This window comes from Strigops habroptila, chromosome 4 (genome assembly GCF_004027225.2).
Source record: "Strigops habroptila isolate Jane chromosome 4, bStrHab1.2.pri, whole genome shotgun sequence".
NCBI lineage: Eukaryota > Metazoa > Chordata > Aves > Psittaciformes > Psittacidae > Strigops > Strigops habroptila.
Window position 1 is genome coordinate 64,422,268 of NC_046358.1, and position 23,987 is coordinate 64,446,254.

The 23,987-nt window shown below is 41.2% G+C and overlaps 1 protein-coding gene across 2 annotated transcripts in view; it reads right to left on the bottom strand.

The window, feature by feature from the left end:
* The window catches only part of NELL1 (neural EGFL like 1), a 283,745-nt gene that overhangs the window by 147,074 nt on the left and 112,684 nt on the right, over positions 1-23,987 (bottom strand). The gene's annotated exons all lie outside the window — the stretch shown is intronic.

Sequence of the window (23,987 nt, forward strand, 5' to 3'; positions counted from 1 at the left end):
GTCACAGCAATGCAGCAGATTCAGCTGCTGAGTTGACGGGTGAGTGGCCCAGTCCCCCAGACTCACTCAAGTGCTCGGACAATGCTACAATGCTCTTTTCCTGCAACGCAGGAACTCCTGCGGCACAAGTGGGATCAGGGACAGCCCATTTTAAGCTGCTTTACATCATGCCAATGGAACAAAAAGGTGACTACGGAGCAGTAGAAACTTGACCCCATATCTCTGTTTGCTTGAGGATCTCTACTGTTGTTGCAATTCCAAAAATCAAAGCTGTTTTCACAATAGTGAATCAAACCCATCATTGACTTGCCTGTTTAAATATCCCAAAGCTCGGTGATACTGTAAACTGTAAAATCTTCCCCCTTCCTTCCCCACAAAACCAGATATTATACTGAAGAATTCTCTTGATTTGTTTTCTCAGCAGGATAGATTTTCTGCTTAGTAGCACAGATTTTACATGAAGTAATTCATGGTTTTCAAAAGATTAATTCTAGTGTTCCATATGTCCACACAAAGAAAAATGAATCAGACTCATTCTTCCCCCTCCATTACCTTCGCCTTGTTATTCACTGCTCACACACAAGGTATTAAAAAGGTATTAACTGACAACACAGCTGAAGAACTCCCTCAGCCAGCAGGGTACAGGCGAGTTGGTCACCACACAGTGTGGTCTCCTACCACATCTCTCTGCACAGCCATCTGCAGAGACCAAGCTACAGCCTCTCTTCTCCCTCCCACCACCCGGTGCTTATGGAGACACAATGGAGGTGCTACAAGGGGTAAGCACCATAACATCAGGATTTGACCACAGAATAGGAGGGTTAACCTCCACAATGGAGGGATCATTGTGCACATGCTGAGTTCTTTGTTGCCTTAATTCAAGTGTCCTGTTTAACCTTCCTAAACAGAAATAGCTGCAGTTGAGGTATACCCACATTTTCCAGCCTCTGAAAATGAAACGCATGCCAGCTACACTCACACTTGCTATACTACAGACATCTGTCCAGTAGGAACTACTAGCTAAATCACTGTGTTGGCCACCAACAGCTGTCAGCTGGCAGTGATCGCTGACTGCTGCCAACTTGGGCTGAATTAGAAATGATGGCCTGGAGGCAAAAGACTTGATACACCACCACAAAAGCCTTGAACTACCTCGTTCCCACGTTGCTGTTGTTTCTGCTGCAGTGCCACTTGATGAAATGAATTTTAAAAAGTCAGGAGCATCAATACATGGAAGATAAAAGCCAAGAAAAATCCTCCCACATGTCTTGTTATCACACCACAGAGCGCTAGAGCCACTTGGGAAACACTCAGGTATTGACATGTGTTCACACTGTTCTGTTTGCAGCCTCTTTTTAATAGGCTTTTGGAGCATAACTTTGAGGAGTTCTGTTCTTGCATATCTAATAATTTCCAAGCATGAAAGGGAAGGGAACACAAAGATGTCTGAAAAGAAAGCAAGAATGTCAAAACAGCAACCAATCTACTTGAAAATTAACCTTACAGTCTACCCTCTATCTCCAGCTGCCTCACTGAATGCACCGGACAACACTCCTCTTTCTTCCCCCAAAGCAAAGCAAGAGGATTAAAATTCTCAAAGGTGAAGGAATTGAAACTTTGGTTCATTGCAAGCAAAGCCCATGTTACTGTAACACAAAATAGGAGAATACCAGTAATACAAAGAAAATTCATAACCTCTATGAAAATATTGCTGTGGGAGTATTTCTCAAAAGGAGATTCAAAAGGACTTCAAGTAATGGCTGCACTAGAGAGGACTGAGAACAACTGACACCAGGTTGCTGCAGAAATCCTTGAGTCCAGGAAGAAAAAAGCTGGGTCTAACAAAGGCAGCAGAAGGAACAAAAGATCCCTCTCTTCAATCTTGGCTCATCTACTTTACTCTCTCTGCAATCTCTCTTTGGTCATCTTCCATAAATCCTTTCAGTATTTCTCCTTTTCTTTTACCTTTGCAGTATCAGCCTCCTACTAACACATATATTTCCTTTACAGAGAAAAATATTAAGAGGTCAAAACTGGCAATAGTATTTTCTTATTAAAGCCTAAAGGGCAATGCTAAAATTGTTGTTCTAGACCACAACTCTACACATTCCTGTAAAAGGTTAGGTATTCATCACAAAAAGCTTTGGGTTTTTACTTAATACTGTTAGAGTAAAATCCACAAAGCACCCAGTGGTATAGATCAGCTCAGCTGTAATGGAACTCAAATTGTGATTCATGTGTATAGATTGCTTGTCGCATTTGAAATATTAGAGCTCATCTTCTAGTGGTCTTTTGAGGTGATAAAAATATATGATTTATGTTTCTCTCTAGACTGGTGAAGTAGTTTGTTTTTCTTTTCCAAAGGTATACTTATGGTCTCTAAAATAAAACTTGACACAGCATAATGATCATTCACAGCTGCCATCTCCATAGGCTACCTCTTTGCAACAACAAAGATGTTTGGGCTCCAGCTTTCCAGTAAGGACCATAATATTACAGGGTGGGTTGGTTTGGTGAGCGAGGGCTGTTCTTCTGGGTTCAAGTGTTTCCTTAACACTTAACAGAATACATACACATGAATTATATTTTATTATTTGTGCCAGTGCTATGAGTACACAGGGACAAAACATAAGGAAAGCATCTCAGTGCAGCTACCCGCTTAGCACCTGCCATGCCTTTTGCCACACAGCAGCTACTCATCATCTCATACCAACCACGCAAAACAAGATGGGATGGAAACACAGTACAAGTAGCATTCAACCTGTGGCCAGTGAAAGGGGTTTTTAGGTGCAAATGTACTTTACAAACCACTTGACTCTTCTCATGCCTGACTTGGAAACCTACTGCTAAATATTTATAATATTGAAACATGACAGTAAGATATCAAATCACAACTGGAGCCTCTTTTTACTGTTTGCCTCCTCCAATGAGTCTTACCAAACCAAATTCATCTCTTCTATAAAGAGGGCACCATTCCTGTTAATGACAATAGGAGTATTGTCCATCCACCCAAAAGGTCAAAGGGACCTATTGGTTTTTAAACTGTTAGTCCTGTAACAACCACGAGTGAACAATCTTGAAGCAAAGCACACTCCGCCTCTGGAATTGCAGACCATTGTTCACATGCATTTAATAATAACCACTGTGGACATGAGCACTATCACCACCTGCTGTTTGGGGCTTCAGAGTTTTAACTACTGGAAGACAATAATATTCCAATCAAAACAAAATGAAACAAACTATGAAGTATTCCATAGCACCAACAGGTGTGCATGTAAATCTGCTATGTATCAGAATCAATTACTCCATTTGCAACTATCTCCCAACTACTCGCTCTCTGGTTGGGAGCACGTTTCCCCAAACTTGATTCTAATTTTCAAGCCCTGTGTAAAGAAGTAAAGACAGAAAATCAAAGATGGAGGGGAGGGAGGAAGGACAGAATTGCAGAAAGCTCTGATGTCTAATTCATGACTTCCATTTAGAAAACATTATTAATGAGGGGAGTAAATTCGTCTCCCCTCTTTTTATTCAAGTTTATATTATGCCTTGATGTGACATGTATTAAACCCTGGTCTAAATATTTTGGGTTTTAATAATGCAAAATCAACCTTTGTTATTTAAATAATATCAAATCTTAAAATACATTCTCAAGCTGATGAAATCACACAGACAAAGTTTCCAAGACAGTGGAGCACAACAGTACTGGAACATAAAAGAGGTCCTAAAATTTCAGTCACCTTATGCTCCTGCAACAAGGAACACGTGGAATTTTCACACCACTAACTTAACAGCAACCTTGTTCATCGTATTTCTGTTTTCTTCTCCAAATGCTCCCTGATTCTGTCCTCTCCTGCTCTTACCTCCCTTCCGCTCTCAGACTCACTTGACTTGAGCTCTGCTTGCCTGTTTTGTTTTAACCCTCCCACTGCTTGTCCTGTTTCTCCTCTCATCCCCCAGACCTGGTTTTTACCTTTAGCACAGGGTTGGTTCCTCAAATTGTACAACACAGCCCTCAAGGAGCCATAAAGCACTAGACAGCAGGAGTGAGCAGAGTTCTCCGTGAGCTAGCAGCAGCTCAGCTTCCCACAGTTGCCTGAGTAAGAAAAGACTAATTATGGGCTGCAGATGTTTAGGCCAACCTTAAAACTGCTCACGAGCTTGGACTCCTTGATAGCAATTCATCTCCTCCATATAGGGCAGCAGTGCAAGCACAGGTGACCCTCACCATTCCTCTGACTTGGATGGATGGAGCTGCTGCCCTGTCAGAAGCAGTGAAACAACCCAAACCAAAAGCAGGTAAAGCCAAAGGAACATTCCCCTTTCAACAAGGCTGAGAAACATTACCCTGATGTCATTAAGTAGCTAAAAGTAGCCAAAAACACCTTCATAAATTAGGGCTGGTGTAGCATCACCTGGGAATCCATAAGCAATAAAATACTATCAATATAATAACATCAGGACGTACGATCACTTTGACTTTTAGAGCACAATTAAAACGGTGCAGCCTCTTCATCTGGGCACAGCGTAAAAGTGCTTTACCTTGAGATACCTACTTTAGGATCAGGACAAGAGTATCAATATTCCAAATCTGCTTTCTATCAATTTAACTACCCCTCTAGGGATGACATCTCCAACACTATCAGATTAAACAAACAAACCAACAAACAAACGTTTCAACACACACACTCACATGCAAACCCCAGCAGGAGAAGCTGTCCACTCTTGGCTTGAGAGTACACAGGGGACTTCATGGGTTACAGAACAAATCATAGAATAGTTAGGGTTGGAAAGGACCTCAAGACCATCTAGTTCCAACCCCCCTGCCATGGGCAGGGGCACGTTGCACTGAACCATGTCACCCAAGACTCTGTCCAACCTGGCCTTGAACGCTGCCAGGGATGGAGCATTCACAACTTCCTTGGGCAATCCATTTCAGTGCCTCGCTACCCTCACAGTGAAGACCTTCTTCTTTATATCTAACCTAAACTTCCTCTGTTTAAGTTTGAACCTGTTACCCCTTGTCCTACCACTACAGTCCCTAAGGAAGAGTCCCTCCCCAGCATCCCTGTAGGCCCCCTTCAGATACTGGAAGGCTGCTATGAGGTCTCCACGCAGCCTTCTCTTCTCCAGGCTGAACAGCCCCAACTTTCTCAGCCTGTCTTCATATGGGAGGTGCTCCAGCCCTCTTATCATCCTCGTGGCCCTCCTCTGGACTCGCTCCAACAGCTCCATGTCCTTTTTATGTTGAGGACACCAGAACTGTACACAGTACTCCAAGTGAGGTCTCACAAGAGCAGAGTAGAGGGGCAGGATCACTCCTCCGACCTGCTGGTCACGCTTCTTTTGATGCAGCCCAGGATACAGTTGGTTTCTGGGCTGCAAGCGCACACCGAAGCCGGCTCATGTTCAGCTTCTCATCAACCAATACCCCCAAGTCCTTCTTTGCAGGGCTGCTCTGAATCTCTTCTCCACCCAACCTGTAGCAGTGCCTGGGATTGCCCCGACCCAGGTGTAGGACCTTACACTTGGCTTGGTTAAACTTCATAAGGTTGGCATCGGCCCACCTCACAAGCGTGTCAAGGTCCTTCTCGATGGCATCCCTTCCCTCCAGCGTATCAACCGAACCACACAGCTTGGTGTCATCCGCAAACTTGCTGAGGGCGCACTCAAATGTTCTATCCCTCATGAACAGGACTAGGGAATGAACCAGCAGGGGTCTGTGCTATCTCTATCTATAGTCACATTCTTGACAATGTTGCCAAGGACACTGCAACAAGTAAGAGTTAAATTCAGAGAAAGATAGAAGATAAACTCAGAAAAAGACTGTAATTCAAATACGATGCATTTCAAAATCTCTTCCTAAAAATTTGAAATTGGAAACAAGCCCATGTAGCGTTAAGTCCCATGATGGCGTCAGCTTGTTCTTTCCTATTAGTTTTGACTCAAAAATACCTCAAAACCTCTTTGCTGTTCTTTTTTATTGTTTCTTAGAGGTGGTGTGTTCAGGAGTTCACATGATCAATTCTTTCTTCCATCACCCATACTCATTCAAAGTTAGTTAGGAAATAATCATATTTGTACATTCTACCTTTCTCAGAAGAGAAGATTTTTTAAAGCTCCACTCCAAATTCTGGCGTAAAGAAAAGATTTGATAAGGAAAATGTTGGCATGCCCAAGGTTCATCCTTGCAAATGTAATAAATGCCTGCATGGCTACAGCGGCATGTCTGCCAATAAAGACAATATTGCTTAGCTGCAGCACAGGAATCATCGAATCATAGAACCAACTAGGTTGGAAAAGACCTTTAAGATCATCAAGTCCAACCTTCAGAAGTGAAAAAGCAATTTTGAGTTTCTGGCAGCTTTTCTACAGGGACTTGGAACTCATTTCACCTGAGGAAGGACGCATACTGACATGGCAGCCACTTCCACAGGCGGCTCCTCACCACGCTTCCTCACACCACACAAAATGGCAGCCACACATGCCAGAGGCTTTGCGCTTCTCTCTTCCTCAGCCCCATCGTATCAGTCCACCTGGAGGCTGCTCGGAGAAGATGGAAGCAGCAGCTATGCTCCCCTCGGAGAAGTAACACCCTCGAAAGCAGGCGGGATGGGATGAGCCGGCACCGCCCAGCACGGCACCAAGCACCGCTGAGGGGAGCAGAGCGACATCACGTCAGCTCACGCTCACCAGTCACTAAGAGAATATCATCTTTGGCAGTTCATCAGCAATGAAACAGCACACAGAATATGAACAGCCACTGGCTCTTCCCATCCTGCAGCAGGCAACAGACTGCGAAACAATGAGGACGTTCCTCCCTAGGCATCATATATATCCTTCCCTAAAGCAGGATACGGACTGGAAGTCTCCTAGCTGTTGAGGAGCAGGTGGTGAAAAAAACGAGGCTCATCACAAGGCATCTGTGGGACAAATTCTTGCCATCAAAGATGATTTGATAAGCCGAGCTGTAAATTGGGAGCTGCACTGTAACAGTCTGTCAGCACAGCTCTGGGCACTGTGAGCTTTCAAGTCTGGAATCAGCAATTTGACACTGTTCTCCATTACTCCCTTGCTAAAACCTGGAGCATGATGACAAGGGTCTGGTCTGTGCCACACTCCTCCAACGAATCCATGCAGATGGGAATATCTGTAAAGTCTATTCCCTTACATAAATGGTGCTCATCAGTGCAATACAATTTGCCTATCTGGGACAGAGAGGGAGTTAACCACTTTCCCCTGCTAGAACCCATGACAGAAACCTCAATGAGTTACTACAGGGACATGAGTAGCAAGAATTATATACCATAAAATCTATCTGGACTACTCTCCCTTAGTATTTAGCACCACTTTCACCCATTTTTCTTCTTCAAAGGCGCTTAATGCATGAGAATTCATTCTAAATCTAACTGGTTCATGCTTGGCTGTAAAGTTACCATTACATAAGTCTACAACAAATAGAAGGTTACACTACTATTGCTCCCAAATATATTACAGCCCATTAGAAAACAAAGCAATATAATCACCTCATTCTTACAAAAATAGCTCTGTTCCCTAGAAAGATTGCCTCTAGTTGAGTGATTACATAAATGTGCTCCCAGAGCCCTATTTGCTTTGGCTTTGATTTCACTTGTGAAAGAAACTCCTCTGGATCTCAGTAAGCACTGATGAAATAACTATTGGTCTTGAGAAACGAATGTCAGGTTTCTGTAATAGATTCACTTCCTTATTTATTGTTATTTATCTTTCTAAACATTCTTTAGAGATACCAGTGGATTTCTAGATCTCAGAGACATCAGTGTGGGGAAGAGGTGAAGGGAGCATTGCTTTTCCCTAATCTTCAATTCACCTACATTAGCCAAACAATACTATACACTGAAATAACTATATCTATTTTCATTCGATTAATACCTTACCTTTTCAATCCCTTCTATCTGGTTTTACTAATGGCTAAGGGTGAGCAATGGATTACTGTATCAAAATGAACAATTCTTTCTTCATGCTGCTACACTGAGAGCAACTATTTTAAATACCTGGTTCCATGAGCACTTGTCTTAGACCAGCATCCACAATTTCTGCTTCACTGCTCTATTTTTATCGCTGAGAGTCTTACCCAGTTTGTCTCCTTCTATCTATGTCCTGCGATATTGACTGGCTTACTCTTTCAAATATACACAGATGCTATCTTCAAATGATAAATTGTAGAAGGCTGCCCACAGAATTGATCTGGAATTCCTGTGCCCATGGCTACCTTTTATTGTGGCATTTTGAAGGATGTTGTATGTCTCTGAAAAATTAAGTGCTGATGAAAACTGTATGGTTTGGTTGGGGTTTTTCTAGGGGGTGCTGTCCTTACCATGTCTTTAAAAAACCCCAAACCTAAAAAAAAATATACAGTTCCAGGAAAACTATTTTTCTTGCATTTTATAATGACTTGTAATATATACTGTTATAATAAGTGACACAGGCGATATGTTAGTAGCAGAAAATCATACAAAATTAATACTCCACCATTTTCACACACAAGTAATTTGTTCACTCAAGGACCATTTGTGCAGTGCAAAGCAGCACACAGGTAATGGAAAAATCTTGTCCCATGTTGGTAAACACTCACTGTGCCCTATCTTATCTATTTATGGCCTTCACAACAATATTTGCATTTTCCTAAGTGTTCTCTTTTAACGTCTTTTCAACCATTCATTATTCATCTGTTTGCATCAAATCCTGTTCCTCTACCTAACTCTGCTGAAAAATCCACATGGAAGCACTGGACTTAAAGGGACAGATTCCTCACCATTGCAAAGTTGGCAGCTATGCCTCTCCAATGCCACTCAGGCCAAACCAGGTGGTTTCTCATGATAGAGGATTTACTCATTTTGTTTTCATGGGTCCAGACTATTCCCTGTTAACCAGGTTCCACAAAGGGTTAGAGACTAATATCTTATTCAAATAAGAAAACTATAGATCATTACAAAACAGTTCCTTTCCTAGTATCCCTCTAGGCTATGCTAAACACCTTCCTTTGTTCCACATCCCTGCCACACAATCTAGTTTTATTGTCTGTGCCTTTTTAAATTTAATCTACAATGTAAAAATAAATAAGCAAACATCAGCAGAAGAAAACTGCCTCATTTTAGATACTGCAAATAGTTTTTCCCTATCAACACAACCTTAATTGACATAACAGAAGAGTGCAAGATGCATTTCTCATCCCAGCAAATATGGTAATCAGGTGTGATTTACAGCACGAGTTACTGAAAGAGGCATTTCTGGTTGGAGACTGCAACAATCCTGCATTCCTTAGGCATAACCTGAGTTAAAGAAGAGGAACAGTAAAAGGGGGCAGGGAGGCAATCCAACAGATGATCATAAAAATATTCTTTACCTGCACTCCTAACTCCTGCCTCATCACCTAGAATGAAAATTGGTTTGCTTTTGGCTATGTAATTGAACTGGTAATTTAACGGTTTCCCCTTTGATAAAACAGTCAAAGTTTAGCTGCACTTTAAAAAAAAAAAATAAATAAATAAATTGGGACACTCAGGTCCTTACTATTTCATTTTAATTACTAATTGCATCCAAATTACTACATCCACTATCATCATAGTGAGTCAATGACGTCTTTACTCACATTCCCATTATCAGTATCAGCTGCTAAGGAATTCATTCACACACATTCCCTCAAGTTTCACCAAGACCAGTGGTCAGAGCACAAAGAAAGGAGGGAGCGGAGAGATAACTGACCCAATCCTCCCTGGTCATGAAAGCTCACTGTGAGCTGTCTGTTGCATGGTTGATGTTTTAACAGCAGATCTTGAATGGTCACATGCCCTCCTGCCAAGAGCCTTACTGCAAACAAGCTTTCTGAGACTCTTCAGAAGCACCCCAACTTGTGGGAGTAGAGCTCAGAAACAGAGGCAGCATTATGTTGTTACTCATGACAGTAAATCACTCTTTTACTGCCAGCTGCACCATGCACATTTCAGAGCAGGGTTGTGCAGTGAGAGAAGCATACATTAGGTTAAAGAAATCCTCATGCAAGTTCAGAGAAAGACACTCTGAGTTCAATGGGCTTTGAACCAACCTACTGAACAGTGTGTGTATATGTAAGCATCCAATGTATTTGCATACTGCAGAGGGAGATGAATCAACAAAGATCTCCTACTGAACTGAAGGAGAAAGAAAAGGAGAGTAGAACCAGCACTACTGGTTTCAAATGCTGTGCTCTGTCTCAATTTTTTAAGCTAGATTAAGTTTTGTTTTAAACAAAATAGTAACTTTTAGACTGCTGTTGATGAAAGCTGCATGGGTTTTGTCCCTGGAGAGAACGATTATGAAAACAATGTGAGCTTCCACTGTCAATTAAAGGATGGAGACTTCTATAGATATCTAAAATGCATTTTCACCATCTCTATCAAGAAACAGAAGACCAGCCTGATTTCATTGGTCATTCTACATTAATTGCAAATAAACTGTGAAAAACATAAAGACAGTAAAACTAGACAAGCTGTGGATAGAAAGTCAATCCCCAAAATCAGTGTGAAAGAATCCTCATCTCCAACGGTTTCTAATCCTTCCTCTTCCCACCACCTACATTTCAAGCCATTGTTCTTTTTTCTTAACAGCAATGTAACTTAGTCCATTGTAACACATAGCATGAAGTCACTCCCACAGCACAGCTAGACAGGACACAAACTGCTTTAAGAAAACATACATCCATTGCTGGAGACTTCTAAAAACACAGAAGGTGAAGGTTGTCAAAGTAAAGCTACTCCACACAGAACTCCTGAGATTATAAAAACCCGACTCTGAAGTGTATCCAAGATGGGCTTTCTTAACACGTTTCTCATTTCTGCTACTGAAAAAATTCCAAGCATACAAAGCCCACGTCAATGCAAATCAACATGTGTATACCAGGATACAACAGGGAACACTGATTTGTAGCTGCCAAGAACAGAGAGAGTCAGCAGGCAGTGATGGGACCAACAGGTCTGGCTGCTGCAGATTATTCCATGAGCCTTGAAGCCTGGACAAAAGGTTAAATGAAACCCAAACCAAAACACTTCTTACCTTAGCAAATTCCTGGATTAAGGTACATGGTTCCAATAATCATCTGTCTGTCCACATGTCCCCATCCTGGGTATCCTTTACTTTCCTGGACCGCTATGTTATCTAACTGCTACTGCTGGATAACGTCTGTCAAAACATGTCTCTTCCCAGCCGGTCTACAGGAGAACTGCCACTTGCAACGAGCTTTCAGCAACACGGTGAACATACACCTCGTTAACTCACCAGCACCTAGCAAACACTGAGCACCAAGGCAGGCACAGGAGCAGAGGACACAACCTCTAACACAGATGCATTCCTGCACTGCAGCACAGAACGGCCTCCACGAAGTACGTACATGACAACTGGGAACAAACATGCTGAAGCAGGGGAAGAGTGTCAGGAGTCCTCCCCCTGAGGAGGAAGGAGTGGCAGATACAGCATGTGATGAACCAACCACAACCCCATTCTCCGTCCCCCTGTGCTACTCCAGGGCAGGAGGTAGAAGAATCATGAATGAAGTTGAGCCCAGGAGGAAGGGAGGGGTAGGGTAAGGTGGTTTTCAGATTTGTCCTTATTTCTCATTATCCTACTCTGATTTGCTTGGCAATAAATTAAACGAGTTTCCTCAACTTGAGTCTGCTTTGCCCATGATGGTAACTGGTGAGTGATCTCCCCATCCTTATCTCGACCCACAAGCTTTTCATTGTATGTTCTCCCCCCAACTTGTTGAGGAGGGAGTGATACAGCAGCTTGGTGGGCGCCTGGAAGTTGCTCACGGTCAACCCACTTCATTTACTTGTCATTTCAGACTAACAACTTTATGTCCTTTTGCCTGTGAAAATGCAATCTAAGCGCTTATATCACCATGTTTGGGATCCCTTAAGCACTAAACAGTGAAGAATCAGAGACCCATTGAACATGGAAAGGCAAAATGAAGATTTTTCAAGTTTCTACTCTACTTAGTCCTCTAACAATGATGCTAATAACTAATTTTAGCAGCTGATAGGTGCAATTTTAATTAGTTGGGCACCAGTTTTCATTAAGGCAAGTGATGTACTGAAACCCTATTGAGTCATAAAACCATCATTTAACACAACTGCCAGCCTTTTTGAAGCAATTCCCTTTACATTCTATTAAATCAAAGAAAAGGTGTGACTACTGTATCTATAGACTGTATCCATAGCTTTGGGTATAATAAATCTCAAGGTAAAACTAATGATGCACAAGAACAAGATCTGTACACAGAGCACATGCTGCTCTCTCACAAAACATTGATATTCAAGATGAAAAAAATGTATTTTTTTTTTTAAGTCAGTCATCCCCATTCTTCTAATGAAGAACAGCTTCTTGTGCTCCTGCAGTGCTTTCACAAGCCCAAACAGAAAAAAGTGAAATCATCTGGAGACACAATAGACTGATCAATCCTATGGTCTAACAAAGATGAAGATATAGATACATTTCTCCTTAAAAATCAGTTTCTATTTACCTTCCAGTTTTTCAGAAATCTTAACAATTTTATTCCTTAGTTCTACCTTCTCATTATCTTGGCAGCCCTAAAACACTTCCTTTGTCTAGTCCACAGTCCTGAATTCACAAAAAGCTGACTGTTCATGCACATATCTGAAGACAGTTATGTTCATTCTGTCCCTTCAACCAAGCTGCACATATCTCACTTCTGGTCTTGCCTCATAAATCAGTTCCTACAATCCCTCCATCATTTTTACAGTCCTTTCTGAATAGCTTTCTATTTATTAATTTTAAATTATCTAACTGCATGTGCCATTTGCCTCTCTATGTCACACGCTCTGAACTCTGCTTCTGAATCCTCACAAAGATTTTGGAAAGGGTAAAATCAGAAGCTGCTTTGACCTTGGAAAATTATCCCAGAACCAGATTCTGCTAAAGGAGTTTTAGAGAAAATATGAAGGAAAAAACGTTACACAGGAATAGTGAAACCACTGTGCTTAAATTATTTTGAGCATATTTGGCATAAAGACCTCCTATCCAAAGGAAGACTGATATAAATGTTTTATAAATATAATTACATAGCATATTATTTGCACTGATTTTGGGTTATACAAAACTTCTTGATGTTTTCCAACTCAGTATCAGCCTCTTCTACTCTAATAAATACCCCCAAATCTGCTAATACCTAAAATACAAGTGTGGGAAAATGACTTGGTGGGGGCTGGAATTAGAGACAACTGGGGTCTAACAGAAGTTGTAGCATTACAGAAACCTTTTTAGGGTGAAATACAATTGCCACTTTCAGGACAGTTGACATGCCCAGCATCTACACCACCATGCCTCTGTAGGCAACACAACCTGGTATCCTAGAGGAGCAATGGAGGATGGAGACAAGTGGAGGCACTGCGGCCAGGCTCTGCTGTACTCCCTGCAGGTCTGGGAACTTGATGATACCACACAGCTGATGAGCTGCATAGCAGCTGTCAGATGGGAAATAGAAGAGATGATGTTCATTGCTGAGCCAGCAGCTGTGGTGAAATCACTTTCCTTAGGTGAACCTTGCTCACTATAATCCCATTGCATTACTAACGCACACCTCCATCCCAAAATCACCTGCCTCCAAGGTGCAACCACTCCTCACCGAACATTCGCTCTGTATTTTATCATCTGTATCTTTTAAGAGAAAAGTGAGAGAATTTTACACCAGTCAATAACAAAAGAACGTATGTCTAGAGCTCCACCTGAGAGTAAAGTATAAAAGTGAACAAGAGATGGGGGGAGATAGGGAAGACTCCATTTTAACTCCTGCGGTCATTCAAGGGGCTGAACCTGTCTTCTCCCCCATAGGGACACCCACTGGGTAAGGACTTTATCTTATGTGTGCTAAATGCCCAATTCACACCAGCTCTTCTTAGTGATTATAGTCTGGTTGTACATCACTTCAAGCTTGGTTTTGCAGACAGTCCCTGTCACTGGCAATCCACAACCTTATCTTGTATTTTGTATAATGAAAAACTTCAGCTGAAGTCCTTTTTGTGTAAATCTCTGGAGACCTGAATATTTGAAATCAGGGATTTGACTTGGCGATGCTGTCAGTGCAGGCCCCCAAACAGGTCAGATGAATCACCCCCGACTTGGTGGGCTGTCCAGCAAGGTGCCAATACCGGGACACGAGCAGGCTGGTTGGGCACAAGAGTCCCGTCTCTCTTAGGACACTGCAGGCTGGTCAAACATAAACAGTCCCAGGAAAACCCCCTTGTAATGCAACAGCATTGGCGTGCGACAAGAAGGTGCAAGCACTACACAATCCTTAGACTGACCAAGTCTGTGACTAGGATTGAATCCAGTGCTACCAGCCCCTCTAATGTCTGAAGATCAGCTGGAAAGCAAGGAGGTCCTTTCTGACTCAACAGGAGGGTTTCCCCAACACGTCTTGTCCACTGGCCTAAAGTGATCACCAGTTCTGTGACAACAAGGAAGACACATCATCCCAAGGATGATGGGTAGAGGATGTTCGCCTTGGCTCAAGGACAAGACTGAGCTCATGAGGTGCACTAGAATGTCTGTGCACCAGGTGATAGCAAACCCAGACAGCTGACACCTGTATTGTTTTAAAAACTGGGGCGCACACACACATATTCATATATACATGAATTAAAACAACCCTCAGTTCCCCCAGACAGATGCAGGAGGGGCTATGTGTTCCCTGTGTTCATTTAAATAAAGACATCCTTTCACACTTTAAACCCTCAAGACTCTATCATCTGGATTAAAAATAAAAATTAAATCTAAATGAGAATACAGAAAGGGATGTCTTTTAGAAAAAGAGCATCCTTTAACTTTCTGGGACTTTTGGGTTCAAACTTAAACAGGGGAAGTTTAGGTTAGATATAAAGAAGTTCTTCCCTGTGACGGTAGTGAGGCACTGGAATGGGTTGCCCAAGGAAGTTGTGAATGTTCCATCCCTGGCAGTGTTCAAGGCCAGGCTAGATGGAGTCTTGGGTGACATGGTTCAGTGCGACGTGTCCCTGCCTATAGCAGGGGGGTTGGAACTAGATGATCTTCAGGTCCTTTCCAACCCTAACTATTCTATGATTCTATGATCTGGGCATCCTAAGCACAGACATATAATTAAAGGGACATCACACACTGCAATTTGTTCAGGAATTGGGAACAAAAGGTAAGGACTAACACAAAGTAGATAAAAACTCAAAAGCACCCATCTTTATTCAGTCACAGAGAGTTTTAAGACTTGACTAGTAAATACTAAGAGCACATCCAGGGTATTATTACCCATATGCTAAAACCCATCTTTGGTTCTAAGTCAGCAAATTAATTTGGTGCAGTAACACATATTAAAACAGCTGAATAGCCATGTCGTTGATATAATAATAAAATATTTGAATAAGAATTCAAATATCTACTCCCAGATGAACAGCTTGTTTCCGAGGCGACCAAGGTGAATCAGATTCCTTAGCAAATTTCCCTCAGGTATAGCAAACCTAGTGCTACTTCAAAAACAGAAATCCTTCCTCTCCTCATAGCATCTTTCCATTGCCATTCCTATTTATATATTGATTTTGGAGTTCTCTTGCTGTTTGCTCTGATGGGAAAACTGTTCCTATTTTTGAGTATAAACCGCACTGGTTGATATTTTTGCAGAGTTGCAATTCATCAATCCTACTTTAACTTGCCATTTTATCTAATGTCCATGCAAATAGATCCTGAGAGTCGACATCTTACAACCATCCCAGAAGACCCAGACATCTTGAAGGCATAAAGGAATTGGTTGGACAGTAGCTATTGATAGAGGCTGATGTACAAAACAAAGAAACATGTATTATGTCTTAAAACAATACTCTCTCTGACTGCTAGACTTCTGAATTAGCCAGCAACTACAGAAGACATATTTCTGAACTGAAAAGCACTTTGGACAGATAGAATTCTATTCATTTCAGGGGAGATAATTGTAAGCAGTTTTGTCTGTGCAGGTAAAAAGAATAGGGAGCAGAGCACTCAGGCCTGCCCTGACAAAGCACACAGCTGGCTGCAGACCAAAGCTATGCTGTCCTTCACAAAGAGACAGGCTCTCCAGCCTGGCAGCTTCCATCCAGTTGGATTAGTCTACCCATCCAGCTATAAACATCAGCAGGGCATTGTACCCAGACAACCATCCTTTACAGTGCATTACACAGAGAAAGTAAAGTCCTGATGCCCACAGTCTGGGTTTTGATGCCTTAGTTATACCATTAAACATAAAATCATCTTACTGCATTGTTAGAGAACTGAATGACATAACTCAAAGATCATTTGGTTCTCTGTTATGAGCATACCGTTGTCCCAAACAGCAAAGACAGCAAAACCCAAAAGAACGTAAGTTGACAGTGTAATAACAAACCCATGGGAGTCCACAACCCCATTCCCACAATGAATATGTGAGCTGCCAAATTGACTGCCATTGCTTCCTATGCTGGTCACAGCAATTGACTGTGATGTTCTGTTCAGCCTGAAACAAGAGGAGGAACATGGCCATATCTGCCCTTATCAGCCACATCCTTATTTTCCCAGCTTTGAAGAGCACTGAGGTCACAATGGCAGGAGGCTGCAGACCATCGGTTTCTTTTGGAAATGAGCCACCAGGGCTAGCTCAAGTTAATGTGGTGTTTCACACAGTTCAGGAGTAAATTAGGCTACCTCCTTCCAAATTTAAGAGACAGAAAATGCAATCTACACATCATCATATAGTTGTTTCAGAAATCAGTTTGCAAGTGTTCCCTGATTTCTGACAGCAGCCCAGCCTATCACCACGGATTGGAAAAGCAGGTTTTAAAACCAGACCATCGTTGTCCCTGTGTCTCAAACCTAGAGCTCAAAGATATGCACTACCTGCAAGCTCTCAGAGGAGGTGACAACTTCTGAAAGCACTTCAACAAACAGGTTCTACACTGTGAAACTATTTCACATGCAGTGAACAGTCTTTTGGTAAAGTGTATTGCCTCAGTGATCAGATGTCATTCTGCCCTTAAAACTCTGAAATCAAAGTGCCTCCAAGAGAATAAGCGAGCAGCCAAGACGCAAAGATTCAACATTGTCCCATCCTTCACGCTCACTGACTGCCAGTATTGGTTTTGCTCAGACAGCAAAGGCAGACTGGGGGGTAAGACAGTGAATATTTTTCTCTTCACAGCTGGCAAGGTCTCAAACTTCCAAGGTGATAAAGCCACTGGTGTTTAAAATGTAGATTTACTCTTAGATCTTCATCAGGTTGCAATTATTACAAAAATAAATGTCACTATTCCTATAACACGGTGACGTTTACTGAAAGGCAGTAGCGATATCTTGCTTTATTTCTCCAGTTGTACATTCCCATAGCTTCTATTTAGGAGTTGTAAGGTTCACAGTATACTGCAGCGTGTGTTATTGTAGCTGGGGCAAGTAATTGTGAAATGATTGTTACAGTGTTACACTATTTCTCACTAGCAACTAATTGTGCCAAAAGTAACTGCAAAATAGATACATACATACATGCGTGTGTGTGTACAGACTAAATACAAGTAGCATTTATTCACTACCAACCTGATATCCCCAGTTTGCGCTGTTAGGAACAGAGATTGTCAGTCATTTTCAGACTCATAAATATTTCAGAGAGCTTTCCAAAGACCACAGACACAACCTGGAGTTTCTCCCTGAGGAAGGGAAGCAGACAAATTTGGTACAAGAACAAGCAGAGGAGAAATATGGACTGTCTGTATGGAGAAAACAGAATGGGCAGCTTTTCAGGGACACAGAGTTCACAGAACCTGAATTACTCCCTCACAAATCAAAAGAGCAAAGAAGTCCAGTACTAGAAATTATCCATTGGGGTTTGGGAAGGTATTTAGCAGAGATGACTTCGTTTTAGTTTTTGGAAATGGGTGACATGTCAAAAATACAGTTTCAGCTTATCAGAAAGCATTCCTGAATTCAGAACAACTTAAGAAAGCAGAGCTCAGCAGTACAAATAAAATACTTGAGGGGGTCACATTTCTGAAACAACGTCTTTCAGCCTTGCAACCGAACAAGTGCTACACACCGAAGAGGATGTGGAGAGGTCTGAACCAGGGTCTTTGCCATGAGGAGACACCCCAATCACAGTTTGGAGAAGCATAAATAGAGGCAATAGTAAAAGATCTTCCCATTTGGGTGGGAGTTTATGCTCTTAGGATTATTTTTGTATGTTTGTTTTACAACACTTCCCAAACATCTGCAATTCTTCATCCCATTTCTATACATTTCTTAACATCTTAATACTTGTTAAATTACTCTATAAACAGCCCAAATGCTACTGATTCTGTAGAATAAGAGTAATAACTTGAGATACATTCTCTGACACCTATTTCAGAGATGTCAATGCCTATGCACATCAACGGAGTCACAACAGGTTCTATAAAAGTATATATTCTTCTTTTTCTAGACTAATCTACAGATATGAGCATTGCTTAAAATTGCAAGACATGCTATAAATCTAATGCCTAAAATGGGACTTTGGGCCAAATCTAGGGCGCCTGGACAATTTCTGTGACTGGGTATTTCTCTTGAACACTTCCTTATGTATTTCATTTAGAAACATGTTTTAAGAACTAGAGTTTGTCACTAGCTCAAGTCTTCAAAACACAATTTATGCAGACAGACTATGGCAAATTTACATCAAAAAGCCTTTGCACATCTGCCTATGGAGTTGTCCGATTTCACAACCTCAGTCAGGAAAATCTGGGTCAGAATTTATATGGCAAAATTCCAGAAAACTCAGTAGAGCGAAATAGTGTGTTGATTTTCCAGTGTGCAATGCCTGCTCCATGTGAAAAAGAGCTCTTTGCTTCTGGGAATGAGCTCTCTTGGGCAGGCGATTAATTCAAAAGGTTAATAAGAACCAATGGGTTTCTTTCCTTCTGCCATACCTCTATTACAGCAATTTCCATCTAATTTTCAAACTGGGATTTCAGTGAGGTTTGGCCTGGCTTACAAGAGGAAACAAACAGAATGATGTAGCATAGCCATAGAGTTGTTACATGCTGACTAGCCATGGCCTTCCACAGAAGGGATAGAATTGTACCAACAACTGAAATCATTTGATTGTGGATACAGTAATTATAGAGAAAGATCCCATTTATAATTTTTAACTCCATATAAGAGTGCATCAAATAAGTCTGTAAACCATTTGTTCTCACTCCACTTCTTATCCCATTTTTAAGTATGCTGTTTAGTATTAAAAATTATGCGCACAATCCAGATAATATTTTCCTTTAAAACAAAGAGGTTCTTCTGAATGTTCAAACTTTAAACATTCATAATCTCATCACTAAAAATTATTTCAAAGTGAATTAATGTGTAACATAATTTGATTAACTACAGTTATAAATCTGAAGCTAAAATGAAGACAGTTCCAAATGAAATAAAAATATCTTGTTTAAAAGATACAGCTTCAGATATTTATCAATCTCCAGAAATTCAGAGTAGAAAACAGAGAGCTATAAAATGTATATAAAGCTGGGAGCAATCCTGTCATCCCATCCTACTGACTGTGAGTAAAACAGAAGACAAGAATAGACTGAAAACATCTTCTTTTGTCAGTGATATTTTTGAGTGGCAGTTTGCAATTTTTTAACCCATGATGTGAAGTCTTCAGCTTGTTCTGTACCTCTAATCACAGCTGAGCCTCACTGGGGACAGCATCAAGGGTGCAGAATTTAAAAGCAGCAATAATGCTCTAGGAAAGCTGGCTGAAGAAAGAAATGGATCAAAGGATTGTGTATGATTTAATTGACTTATAACAGGATCTAATAAGTCTACAAAGAAGATTTGGGATTCAACAGGGCCAACTCCAAGTGCCCATGAGAGTTAATGCAACCAAGCAGGCTGCACTGAGCTCAAGAATCCGGAGAAATAACTTTAATAAAAGGTTGAAACCATTTGGAATGAAAGTGAGAAAACCACAGCAAGGATGAAAAGTGCTTCAAAGAAAGTATCAGGAGTAGGCAAAAAACTTACAAGGCTGGGAAAAAAGAGACTGATTAACAAGCTAAGCCACATCTCCTAAGTTAGCCACACAGTAAAAATAGTACCTGAGCTCAATCTTTCAAAGGAAAACAGAGTGAACAGTGAAAGGCTCTTTTTCGCATAAGCAGAAGAGAATGAGGATAATAAAGAGAACAACTGTTCATGTATTCTCTTATTCTCAGGCAGATTCAATGAAATCCTAACGCTGTGCAGCCCCAAACCTGGGCAAATGTCCCATTTTCTCACGGGAATAATGACACACAAACAGGAGCATTTCCAGATACTGAAAGAACCCGAAGATGGAAATACAAACTCAGTGGCAAGTTTTTTAATGAAACCTATAAACTAATGGGAACTGAGGTTTTCCAATTGTACCAGTTAGTTTTACAAACTTTTACATGAAAACCTTGTTCTTCAGGCATCCCAGATCATCATTGCTAAAGTAAAAATAGCACTGGAGAATACTGAATGTAGGACCTGCCTTCCAAGTAAGGACAAGTGATAAACACATATTCATGTGATTCTGACACTGAATACAGCAGACTTTGGAAGAGGCAGGAATTGAGGGCATGGAGGCAGACTCCAAGTGGGATAAAAAGAAATATATTATCATTACTAGTAGATCACCTGAGAAAAGTTATGTGCTTTCTTTGCAAATTAGCTGACTACTTAGACAAGGGTAATACAGTGTAACTAATACATCTAGATTTGAATTGAGCATCTGATAGTGTCCTGTAAGAAATTTTACTTAAAAGACAAAAATTGAGGAATAATACAAGAATACATCATAAAATGGACTGAAAACTGTCTAAGGAAGGTACTACAAGAGTCTACACTGAAAAAAAGCAGTTCTCAAGATGGAGAAATGTTACTAGTAGTATTCCTCAGGAACCGCTCTTGGGATTGATCCTGCTTAATATATTCAAGCAACCAAGCAACCTTGGTTCAAAGGCTAGATTATGAAATGCAAAGATGATGCAGTTATCAGTACAGAAGAGGACAACATTGTCACACAGGAAGAATGAGATGACCTTGTGAGTTAGAAAACTGAAAGGGATGAAATTTAAAAGCATAAAGTGCAACATCATGACAAGACAAACTAATGACAAGGACTTCTGCTTTAAACTCGAAGTTCATCAATTGTAAAAAATGGAGGAGAAGAAAGCTGCTCAGTAGAATGATTATGAGGTATCAACATGTTGCAGCTGCAAAAAGTTCTAACGAATTTCTGGGACATGCGAGATATTTTTGTTCGACTCGCAGAAGGACTGGCCAGATCTCATACAAAATAATGTGGAGATTCCTGATCACCTGTTTTCAAAACACAACCTGTAAATGTGCCCAGGAAAGGGCATTATGAGAAGGAGAAAATAACCTTTGTGAAAAGCAGCGAGGAAACCTTGGTCTTTTCAGCCTATTTAAAGAAAGACTGAGAATATATGCAATTATATTTTATTATTATTCTATCTAAGCTTACTATGCTTGGCTATTTCTCATGGCTAGCTCTAAATATGGACAGAATGCTAAAGTATTAAACAGCTATATGGAAGCGAGGTCTACTCCATCAGGGCAGAGACCACCTCAGCCAAGACCCAGCAGTGCACTACAACCCTGTCACTGGCGGCATTCAGAGTCAGGATCTAGCTTGTATCGAGCTTTTACTCTTGAGCCCAATTGTCTACCTGCCAACTACTGGGCAATCAAGAAATGCTCACCTGCAGACTGTGGTCTGAAGCTGGTCCCAAGTGGGAGCAAGGCAGAAGAGACCACCAAGTAAGCAAACAATCATACACATACACACGCGTGCGCGCGCGCACACACACACACACATATATATAGTCACAATAAGAATCTCACAGCAGCTGAAGACTTACTGAGCCCAGAATGAGAACCCCTCACTTTTATATGATTCTTAGTGAATCAACATTCCTGCAAGCAACAGCTTGGATTACATGATGAAATAAAGCCCTTTCACATAGAAACATAGATCCCCTCTATGGCTAAAACAAGATTTGTCTTAGTATCCTGTTCGTCCATCAGGTGTCACCTCTTTGGCTAATGGTTTAGATCAAAGCAAAGAACACACCTCATAATATACATAACCAACTGTGTAATGCTGCTCAGCAGAGAAATATCCCTCCTGTAACACTGCAGTGATTACCTTATGCCTTGGAGCATGAGAGCTGATGATCTTTATCCTACCTTTCATAACTACAAATGCTACTACTGGTCATAAAATTATCCGAGCACTTCAAAAATTCAGCCACAATATTTGATGGCCTCTGCACTAAGGACTAGCACAAGCTCACTGAGCATTCCAAGTCTGGCACTCCATCTGTTTTAAATTACACTCTTATTTTCATATGGTGGAACAGGATTAGAATAACCTTTTGATGAAGTTTCACTACAGCCTTCATGAAAATTGTGAGCAGCTAAATCAAACCTTGCTTAGAGGCTGTACTGTGGCTTCAATTGATGCTACATGTCATAATAAATCCACTCGTGCAGTATATGCCAACATCTTCCCACCCAGAGCAGGTGGACTAGAAGAGACAATATCCCACCTTCCCTGGCTTTCCACACAGGAACGAGCACAACCCTCACGAGTTGCTGCCCAGACATCACCCCTTCCCTGCAGCTTGCAGAATCTGCACACAGGAGGAAGGTCTCAGGAACAGAGAGGTACCTGGGCCACACCACCTTCTGTGCCAACCCTTAGCTGTTCAGTTTAAGCAGCACTTCTTGTTCAGACAAGTGCCAAAAGGTACCATTTAACCTTCAGTCCTCTCGGTTTAATTCCATCACCCTGGATGCTCAGGTCTGAAGAATACCAGTACCTTCATTTTCAAAAGTGATCCCCACATCTTTTTCCTTGCTTGTTAAGAGACAATCATAGAATTATATTCTCAAAGAATGGTTTGAGTTGGAAGGGACCTTCAAAGTTCATCTAGTCCAACCCCCCTGCAATGAGCAGGGACAACTTGAACTAGATCAGTTTGCCGAGAACTACATCCAGCCTGGTCTTGAATGTCTCCAGGGATGGTGCATCCACCACCTCTCTGGGCAACCTGTTCTAACCAAGACACTCATCTGAAGAAAACACTTTAAAAACAAACAAACAAAAAACAAAAAAATTTTTTTTAGGCAGCTCAGAAGATAAAAAGAAAACAAAACAGACTCAGTCATTAAACCACAAGTAGCTCACTCATCCTCCTACCCACCATCCACACACAAGCACATGTTCAGCACACAACAGGCTGCTCTTCTGCTTTACAGCCCAGAACTTAACAAAGGCAAAATGACAGATTGCAAACAAAATTAAAGCAGGTATTCACAAGCAAATCACGCATGTGAAAACTCATTCCTCAGTAAGATTATGAAAGCAAAGCTAGCTTGGTTCAATCACACTTGTAATCCAGTTACCAAAACAGCTTCTAAAAAGGAGGAAGACTGGGGAAGAGGAGATAGGAAGTTTAAATATTTCTTGAACATATATATATATTTGTTGAATTAAAAAAAAAAAAGTGAAGCTAATTCAGAAACTTATTTCTTCAGAAGTAATGATGTTTCAGCAAAAAAGGACATTTTATCCCCAAAATCAAGCTAGTGTACAACAACCTATCAAATAAGCATCTGTGAAAGCGACCAGGAAGACACCATTTCTAGGCCAGTAGTAGCATATTTCGGAGGCTGCTTGCTAGCAAACTGCCATGGCAACAGCAGCAGCACTTGGGGTACAGTGTTCTCCTAAGAAACAAACACCTTCCCTTGTGAAATAAAATAATCAAAAAGGTGCAATAGAAAAGTCATTTTTAAACAAGATAAGTAATTTCAGTGACTGCTGAGCCACTGAACACCAGGATCAGGCCCCCATCAACTATTTTTTTACCCAACAACACCCATATTAAGCCCAGCCGTCATCACACAACGCAGCAATA